Source organism: Otolemur garnettii, unplaced genomic scaffold (assembly GCF_000181295.1).
Source record: "Otolemur garnettii isolate 467f Iridium unplaced genomic scaffold, OtoGar3 scaffold00058, whole genome shotgun sequence".
NCBI lineage: Eukaryota > Metazoa > Chordata > Mammalia > Primates > Galagidae > Otolemur > Otolemur garnettii.
In genome coordinates, this window is record NW_003852453.1 from 4,022,189 (window position 1) to 4,032,115 (window position 9,927).

At 46.8% G+C, this 9,927-nt stretch overlaps 2 long non-coding RNA genes across 4 annotated transcripts in view; both read left to right on the forward strand.

The window, feature by feature from the left end:
• LOC111726242 overlaps nucleotides 1-8,821 on the forward strand; it is a 14,111-nt gene extending 5,290 nt beyond the window's left edge. Inside the window, exons 2-4 of one of the 2 annotated variants that reach the window (XR_002774065.1) lie at nucleotides 2,948-3,309; nucleotides 5,618-5,769; nucleotides 8,724-8,821. This is a non-coding gene — a long non-coding RNA (uncharacterized LOC111726242). Of the gene's footprint in view, nucleotides 1-2,947; nucleotides 3,310-5,617; nucleotides 6,321-8,723 lie in introns of those variants that run through there. The other variant, XR_002774064.1, reaches the window with a different exon arrangement.
• An 83-nt stretch (nucleotides 8,822-8,904) lies between these two features.
• Nucleotides 8,905-9,927, forward strand: part of LOC111726243 — a 1,231-nt gene continuing 208 nt past the window's right edge. The window contains exons 1-3 of one of the 2 annotated variants that reach the window (XR_002774067.1): nucleotides 8,905-8,994; nucleotides 9,320-9,449; nucleotides 9,531-9,910. This is a non-coding gene — a long non-coding RNA (uncharacterized LOC111726243). Of the gene's footprint in view, nucleotides 8,995-9,250; nucleotides 9,450-9,530; nucleotides 9,911-9,927 lie in introns of those variants that run through there. The other variant, XR_002774066.1, reaches the window with a different exon arrangement.

A 9,927-nucleotide genomic window follows, 5' to 3' on the forward strand; every position in this document is an offset into this window, starting at 1 on the left:
TCCCTCCCTCTCTCTCTTTCTCCCCCTCTCTCCCCCCTCCCTTTCTCTCCCTCTCTCTCCCTTTTTCTCTCCCTCTCTTTCTCTCCTTTTTCCAGAGGGAGAGAGATGTTTCTTCTTGGGGCTACAGTTTGAGTCACAGTTGTTTCTTTACCCTGTCCCCATCACAAACTTCAGTTCTCAACACTGTGTTACCTTTTCAGTTCAAACCTGTGTCCTTTCCTTTTCGGCTTCGTATGTGTGGCCAGGAAGGAAGGCACCAAAGAAAAGGGGGGAGGAAATATCCCACCCATCTCTTCTCCCTCTCTCCCCCTCCCCATTTGTTTCCTTAATTATTGCACTATCTCTTTTTCCTCTCAATTTTTATCCTTATCTCTCTAGTCACGGTAACAACACTGTTCTCTCCAAATCATCCAGTTTAATAGAGTTTTAAATTTGAGACCAACATCTCCCAATGCCAAACCTGTGTCTCTCTGCTTTCTTACCCTATCTCAAAAAAGAAGCAGATATCTCTTAAGCCATCACCCCAAACTTACACACTGATGTTAGGACTTAGCCCCGAACCCTTTCTTCCACTTCCCGACTATAAATGCTGTCCGGGCCTCCATTCTTTCCACCAGGGTTTCCCCACTTTCCCCAGACTGTTCCACATATTTCAAGGTAAATTCCAGTCCTGCAGAAGACGTCCCCAGGACGCTGCTTGGGCTGTGGAGCATGTAACTTTTGTTCAAATCTTGCAGTGGCCTTTGGTCAGGCTGTAACGGGCGCTCTGGGGACGCATTTCTCCTTCTCCAACCAAAATAAAATGATTTCAGGATGGTTGGGATAAAGCTCACATCTTCCAGGGTTGTTTCTATTTTTTATTTTTTCCTGGGCTCCAGTTTGGGAGAGCAGCTGAGCCACCCAGTTCCTATTATCTCAGCCCTGGGTCCAGCCTCTCTTATGCTCATCACAGATATTTACTGTGGGCCACGTTGGCTCCACATGTGCTACTTAGATATTGAGAGTGGAGACTCAGAATCAGGTTATTTGGGTACACATCCTGGTTCTATCATTTAACCCTCTCCTAGATGTGTGTCTCTATGGAGTCTTGCTCAAATTAATATTGCTGCTACCTTCTGTTTCTTGCTACATAAAATGGAGAAGCACATATCTAATGGAGAAGCACATAGCACTGAAGAACATGTATCAAGGAGCCAGCTTCTCCTCCTGCTAGAAATGTGACCTCTCCATGCCTCCAACAACAGTCTCTTCGTCCCTTAAGTAGAAATAATATTAGTCTTTATTTCCTAGAGTTCTGAGGGTTGGAAGAATTAATATTAATGAAGACTTTACAATAGTGGCTGACATATAATTAGCACAATGTAAGCCTTAACTATTACTGTTATTACTCCACCGTGTTATGAGGATGAAATGATATCATATGGTTAAAATATCATTCTCTATTCATCCATCCATTTATTCATTCGCTTTGCACAGTTATGGGCCAGGCATCGCGGATATAAATGAGAGACAGACACTGTCAATCTTTTTCTTGCTTTTAGGCAATGAATCAAACAGATTATTTCCTGGAAGTGTGCGATTGCCTGGCTCAGTGTTAAGAGAGAAGGGAATAGTATACTGGGCAGGGCAAAAGCACGTTTGATCGCAGGGAATTTCTAACAGTTGAACAGGCATGCCAACTAATAAATTTGAGACTAGAGCTTGTGCACAAGCCTAAGCCCAGTCATGCCTGCGAGTCATTGGGGCCAGGGACAGATCATCTTCATGCTTCTGGAAGGTTCATGAGCACTGGCGGACATGGAAGTGGCCTCTCAGGTGTCAGCCTGTAATCATCTGTTTGTTTTATTTGGCTGACATATTTAGGTATGTATACTCCTCTGAGTTTTGCAGAAAACAACACAATAAAACAGGTACTGTTTTTCTTTGGGTTTCCAAAGGTAGGAACCCCACTTAGTGGCATCCAAGGCCTCATTTTTTTCTGGTTTTTTTTTTGCTTGCTTCCCCCAAATCAGTCGTGGTCCTGGTTACCATAGAGGATTCTGTAGCCCAGCCTAGTAGCTGGGAGAGGAAATCCTCCTATCAGTCTGTTCTGCCCTCAGAGGTGTGTGCCTGCGCGGTCTGGCTTCAGAGCCTCTGACGTTGCTGTCCTGACCAGCTCATTCTAAGTATTATTAACCACGCTGTGACTAAATGTAACTTAACATTCGCAGGCAGAATGCAAAGTGCCCTCCTGAAACTCCCTCCCTGTGCTTTGAGATTAAAACGCCTTTTTTATATGGTTAGAATCTGGAAAGGGAAAGAAAATCTGAGCAAAAATACCTGTTCACAGTGGAGCTGTTGTGTGAAATGAGAGCGGCTACAGCGGATGCTGTCCCGTTTCCCGTTTTCCGAGCAATCACGGCTTCCCTGGGAGACACCTGACAGCAGAGGTAGTTTAAGACCTTCGTGGATGTCAGCAAGCCAAGGCTGAGGCTTCTCTTTTTCCTGGTGTTGGGGCAGCAGACTTGATTTAATCTGTCATTTGATGTCCTCCTCAAAAATAGTGTCTGGGAGTGCTGGGTGGGGGGGCTTTATTTAGAGGCTCTTAGGAGCTTGGCAGTATGTAAATTATGCATGAGTGAGTGTCCCTCAGAGTTCCTGGTGGCCATGATCAGGGGGATTTAAAGATGATTTAGCATTTCCGATGATTTGTAGGAAAGTTGCTGCAGGCCAGTGCCGTGGGGATAACTGAGATTGGCTTCCTTGAGGTTGTGTTAAACAAGATCGGGCCTCCGTGATGCCGTGTCGGGTCTGGGCCTCCATCAGGGAGTTCTGGGATTTTGAAAACAAAAGGATTTATAATTTTAAAAAATACAGTTTAATCTATAGTGTTCTTTCCCCCGGGAATTCTTTCATTCTCCCACACATTCATGTAACCAATATTTATTGAGCACTTTTGCTATTTCAGGAAGCCTGTCAGGCCGGCGAGATAAAATGGTGATCTTGAAAGGCTCTGCGGAAGGACCCGAGAGTTGAGATGCCGGTGAGGAGAAGGGCTCCCTCTGCCAAGATCTGGGCAGCGTTGTAGGCCACGCAGGGGGCGAGTGCAAAGACTCTGAGGCGAGACTGAGCCCCGAGAAGTCTGCTCCTTCCTTGTTTTCCTTCTTCCTCTCTTCCTCCTGTTGTTACCCTTCCAGGAAGATTGGGGAAATGAAGTTTCCTTTCTCAGAATTGGTTTTTCCAGTAGAATGGACAAAACAAACTGTGGAATATCCGTACAACGGGATACTACTTGGAAATCTAAAAGGAATGTACTGCCGATACTTGTAGGTGAGTCTCAAAAGTATTATGCTTAATAAAAGAAGCCAGAACAGAAGGGAGGCATACAGTTTGCTTTTATTTATTTAAATCTTTAAAAATGCAAAATTAATCTGTTGGGACAGAAAGCAAATTCGTGGTTTAGGGATTGCCGGGGGTGAAGGGGGGAGAGATTGTCAAGGCCCAAGGAAACCTCGGAGGATAATGGAAATATTTATTGTCTTGATTGTGCTGATGGTTTTGGTTACATACCCATTTCAAAATTGATCAAATTGTATACTTTACATATGTGCCCTTCTGTATATTTCCACTGTATTTCAATGACATTGATGAAAAGTTGAGTTTCTCTTCTCTGAAACTGTTGGAATCCGATGGAAACCGATGTTGCCTTTGAAGAATTTAAAGGGAAAGCGGAAATTGTCACTGTCATGTTTGAATACTTGAACCCTAAGAGATCTCTGGGGACCCAGTCACATGGATCTGGGAATGAGCACTGGTTGGGCTGGGGATGGGACTAGGCTGGCATTGAACCACCTGCAGTGGTCCTGGGAAGAGCACCAACTTTTCCCTGGATTTCTAGGTAGTAATGACTCTTTCTGTTATTCTGCCTGCAGACAGAAGACCTTTGAATGTCAGGTACTAATCTAGTCTCAAAATTAGATGTCCTATCTGTGGTGAGACAGAAAAGATCTCAGTGACAGGCACATCCAGAGGGAATTCAGGATGCAAGACTAGACCAAGACCACTCAGACCCTCAAACTAACCTATGGCTCGCAGACCAGATGATTTTTTGGTGTGCCGTGGACCACTAGTGGTGAAGGACCATCTTTGGTCAAGAACCAGTTGGTCCCCCCACCCATCCATCACGGACCAATACTTTTGTGGAATACAATAAAAATATATTACTAGAAAAAAATTAGATAGAAAACAGAATCTCACAAACTGTAACCTCAGTCTGGTACTATAGATTACAGGCTCAGCAACCATGCAATTATCTGGCAAATTTCCGAAGTAACTTTTCAGTGCTTACTTTTAATTTGTGTAGTTATAGCATGTCTGACTGATAACAAATAAATCAAAGATCACAGGGTCCATGGGCCACTGTTGGAGTAGCCTTGGAATAGCCCAGAACTTCACAAGCAGTATGGTGGCCAGGCAGGGAGAGTTCTATGAGATAATGGTTCTGGTTAGGGATCCGGGCAGCTGGGTAGGGCCTGGGGCAGCCAGCATCCCCAGGACCAGTTGCCTCTAGTCATGAGAGCTTCCTCCTTTCATCACAGAGAGCTCCACAGATGTTAACAGCTGTCTATGTGAGAGGTTGGGAGGAGCCATTGACCAGTGGTTTTTACACGTCAGTGTGCGTAACAGGAAGGCAAGGCTTCAGTAAAAATGCGTATTTCTGAACTAGAACTTCAGAGCTTCTAATCCAGGAATCTGCATTCACATGGGTACCCTAGTTATGCCATAGTTGACTCCAATGGGTGTGTTCCAAGGACCTCAGGGTCTGGAGCACCTATGTAGCCACAGTGGAGGGAAAGTCAGAGGTGCACTTCTGTCTTCAGATAAATGACCTACGGAAAACCTCGGGGAGCTTCAGACTCTTCAGGACAGCCAGAACATCAGGACCTCCCTATGAAGCATCAGGCCCCAGAAAACGTGCTGAGGGGACATCCCTATTATCACCGGAAACAATCTCACTGCTGACCCCGTGAGAACAGGGCACGGTGGCATGTGGCTGTTGGCCATGGTTCCCATCCCTGTGACTTCCTCAGCAGAGTGGATCTTTTCCAGGTCCTGGCTCTGGAGGCGCAGTCTTGGTCAGAGGCATTTGAAGGCTGCTCCGTAGCTGCAAGGGAAGCTTGGACATCTGGCATTTTCAGCTTGTGGGGCATTCTTTGAGTTGATGAACCAGAAGAATATCAGGTGTCCGTGCAGACTCCTTCACGGCTGTCTTCTTACTCTCCTGGGTATTGCAGAAAGCCCACTTTGAGCATGTGCCAAATAGCAGCACATTCTGTTTTTGGCATCTGGGCCAGGGCCCCTCTTTGAGCCTTGTGCCCTGTATTTGAATGGTATTCTGCCTCCTACACACTCCTCCCAGCTCCCCTCAGCCTCCTGGGCTGGAGGACTTTTACGAAGACCCAAGGGGTGCCGTCTGTCCTCGCAGACTCTGGGATGTTTGCAGTAAAAGGTGAAGGAGAAGGTAGCTGTCTTTGGATATGTGTTTGCTGGGACTTGGGCTCAGCCTGGTACACACATTAGCTCAGTAAATTGTCCTAGGAACTCTCTGGATGAAGTGTCCTATTTTTCCCTTTTACAGATGAGAAAACTGAGGCTTTTGAGTGATCTCCCTGGAATCATGGAGCTTTGAAGCTGGCCCATGCCTAAAACTGGGTGTAGTGACATTTTCATAAGAGAACAAAACTGAATGAAGCTACACGACAAGCTAGGTTTCCAGTTTAGAGAGCCCAGGTGAGGAAGGAATTGGGGGCAGAACATTCGAGTTCACAGCAGGGACACGATCTTGACTCCATTTTGATTTAAGATGTTAGGAAGACGCAGTTTGAGGGTACAGACTTGTTAAAATCTCAGGAGCCGTGGTTGCTTTGTATTTTTTTTATGGGTGGTCTTTAAATGCCTTTCATTTGGAACTGATGAAACTGGTGGAGACCTTAGAGCAAATCTCGCCCCAGCCCAGTGAATTAAACTGTCTTTGAACTTCTAATTCTGGATGAGTTCGTGACTGATGCCAGCTGTCAGTCTGAGTGACCTCCAGCCCCCGATCCTGCCTTAAGTATGATTCAGTAGTTACGATAAGCAGAAACCTCTGCTCCTTATTTTGGCTCTGATGAGTATTGTTGAAAAGTCCCTCTACAGGGGGAGTAGAAATAGCCACAATTCAGGAAAAGATGTCTGAATTAAGTCTCTTATTCTGTCTATTAGCCGCAGGGTTTGACCCATGTCCTGTAATGAGGTAGAGCTTTATTCTCCTTTATTCTCCTCTTATGCAAACCAAGTGACTTTTTTTTTTTGGAGACAGATTCTCACCTTGTCACCCTGGGTAGAGTGCCGTGGCAGCATAGCTCACAGCAACCTCTGACTCTTGGACTCAAGTGATTCTCTTGCCTCAGCCTCCTGAGTAGCTGGGACTACAGGCACCTGTCACAATGCCCAGCTAGTTTTAGAGGTGGGATCTCTGTCTTGCTCAGGCTGGTCTCAAACTCCTGAGCTCAGGTGATCCATCCTCCTCAGCCTCCCAGAGTACTGGATTACAGGCATGACCACTGCTCCCAGTCCAAACCAAGTGACTTTATCTAAGTCACTTGCCTGGGACATGGTAAGAGGCCACCAGACAATCAACCCCTCAAGGGCAGGACACACAATGGGCACTCAATAGTTATTGAATGAATGAATTCAGACAGAGAAGAGGTGTTGCAGTCCATCTGTGCCCACTCAAAAATGATGGTGACAGATGCTAGCAGCCTCGCACTGCAGAGGAGTGCCACAGACTTTACTGTGCTCACAAATAACCTGGGATCTTGCTGGAAAGAAGATTCTGAATTCGAAGATCCAGGGCAGGGCCTGGGCGTCAGAGTTGGGGATGAGCTCTGGGGCCCTGCTGCTGGCAGTCATGGACCTCTCTTTGTGTCGTGAAGGTGCGAGTGGCCAGTGGTCACCCCAGCTCGTGATCCTCCAATAACAGCATGACTCAGCTCTGCAGCTCATCCTGTGTCGGGAAATGTCACCAGCCTGACGCATGGCTGCGGGGGCAGAAGAAGCGGGCTGCCCTTCACTCCTGTGTGTGGCCAGGGCACCTGCCTGCGTGTGGTGAACACAAAGGTTCTGGCTGCCCGTTACTCTGAGTCATTAGCCTGCATGTTGAGGACCGGGCATGTGTTTGGCTTGGGTTAGACACTCAGGAAAAGGAGGCTTCTGCCATGATGATGATAATTGTCTTATGAAATCTCAGATCTCTTTTCCTTCTCTCAGAAGCCTGATGACATGCGTGATAACTGTTCGGGCTCTGGAGTGTTTATCTCTAGATCAATTTCTTTTTTTTAAACTTTAGATTAATATGAAGATACAAATGATTAGGTTACATTGTTTTTATTTGTTAGGTAAAGTCCCTGTTGTAGTTGTGTCTGGCACCCAGGAGGGTACGTTGTGGGATTAGGTGGGAGCACACCAATTCCCCTTGTTCCTCTGCCCTCCCCGCAACTTGAATTTAATTGAGTTTTTCTCTTGTGTGGGTGTGTATTAGTTAGTCTACTGGCTTTGTATTAGTATTGGGTACATCGGATACTCGCTATTCCATTCCTGTGATACTATACTAAGGAGAATCTTCGCCAACTCCATCCAGGTTAATACAAAAAAATGTAAAGCCTCCATCTTTTTTTTTTTTGGCTGGGGCTGGGTTTGAACCCGCCACCTCCAGCATATGGGGCCGGCGCCCTACTCCTTTGAGCCACAGGTGCTGCCCAGCCTCCATCTCTTTTTATGACTGAATAGTATTCCGTGCAGTATACCACAGATTATTAATGCTTTCATGGGTTGATGGACACTTGGGTTGTTTCTACATTTTGGCAATGATAAGTTAGGCGCAAATGTGCTTATGGTAAAATGATTTTTTTTTTCTCCTAGGTAGATGACTAGTAATGGGATTGCAGGATCAAATGGGAGGTCTATTTGGGGTTCTTTGAGGATTCTCCATACTTCCTTACAAAAAGGTTGTATTAGTTTATACCCCCACCAGCAGTGTAAAAGTGTTCCCTTCTCTCCACATCCACACCAGCATCTGCAGCTTTGGGACTCTGTGATGTGGGCCATTCTCACTGGGGTTAGGTGATATCTCAGGGTGGTTTTGATTTGCATTTCTCTAGATCATGTTTGCTTAGAGCAGTGGTTTTCAACGAGGGGCAACTTCCACTCTCAGGGACATTTGGCAATATCTGAAGATGTTTTAGGTTGTCACATTGGGGGATGCTACCAGCACCTAGTGGGTAGAGACCAGGGAGGCTGCTGCATACCCTGCTGGGCTCAGGACAGCCCCCCACAATGAAGAAGCTCGGCACCCCAAATCCCAATAGTGTTAAAGTTGAGGAGCTCTGGCTTGGGTGGTAATTCCTGTTGTGAACACTCTCCCCAGTTCCAACTTGGAATATTCTGTAGGTTCTGTAAACTAACTTCGGAGTCAAAACAAATTTATTACATTATTTTTCTAATCTATAAGGCCCAGAAGAGCTTCTTAGTGGTGTGAGCTCAAACTGGAGGCCAGCGAGGGCTTCCCCCCATATCCTGGCACTGTCCCTCTGCCTTTTACACTAGGATATTGCGGGCGGAACTATTTTATACCCCCATTCCATGTGCGTATGGGGAGGGTGGCAGAAAAGGCCCCCTCAGGTGGATGCCTGTGGTCTCTGTTTCAGAACTGGGTCCCGTTCTTTGGCCATTATTCACTCTGCTCTAATGGAGACCAGCGTGGAATGCCTGCCTGGGACAAGGAGGCAGAATACTTAGATCCTGGAACAGCCAGAATGTTTTTTTTTTTTTTGGTTTTGTTTGTTTGTTTGTTTTTCAAAAAAAAAAAAAAAAGAGGAGGAAAAAAAAATCAGTACTGTAAGCAGCTAGTTTGGCAAAAATAATGTCTTTTCTTCTCCCCCAAATGAGGAAGGACGGATGAAGTCTGGCCTCTCCAAGGTAATTTAATTCGAAATGGGTCTGGATGGCAAGTGGGTCTTCCTAACACCTTCCCTGGAGGAGGGAGGCCACAAACCCTCCAGCAGCAAAGATTCCCCATTCTGCACAACACACAGAGGGGGTGGAATGATCCTTTGAGGTGGCCTGGCCAGCGCCAGCGAGCCTGGGAAAATCTTTTGAACAGCACAAGGAAATGTGGAGGGGGAAGCGGGAGGGCAGGTGGCGGGCGGGCAGCACGTTGCCTCCTGGAAATGGTTTTTCTGCTGCAGGCTTGTGCGGGAGGTGTTCATCACGGAGGGATGAGCCCCGGTTCTGTCTCTGGCAGACTTTTATTGCCAGTGATAGGGACCATCAGTGTCTGGCCTGAGAAATGGCCGAGCTGCAGGCACCTCAGTCAACGCAGCTTATTGATCTGAGCTCCTGCTTCCCCGGAACAAGAGAAGTAACAAAGTCAGGTACTGCTGGCTGGGGGTGGGGGTGGCATTCTGGGGTGCTGCCAGGCCCCAGGGCAAGCCTGCACTTGTTGGTCCCCACAGCCGTCCCCTGCAGAACTGCAGACCCTCACCGTTTGGTGGTCCTGCAGACACCACCCTGGCCTGCTCGTACAGTGACGTTTCAGGAACACGCATGCCTCCTCTGAGTTTTCACCCTTCATCGAAGTTGTGTAGCCGTGATTCATTTCTCCACCATTGACACATCAGGCCTCCATTAAGTAGGATGGAAAGCGATTAATCTGGAGCAGAACACCCGGGAATCCCATTCATAAATAATCCTTTTTCTTGGCACCCCAGCACTGGTGCGCGAAGGAAGATTTACAAGCTCAGAGCCCATAGGCCAAACTTGCAGGAAAAAGTGTGTCCCCAACCCTCTAACTTTGCACATGAGATTAAATGGCTCGTCCCTCTGTGATCAATAGGTTGCCGGAAGCACTGA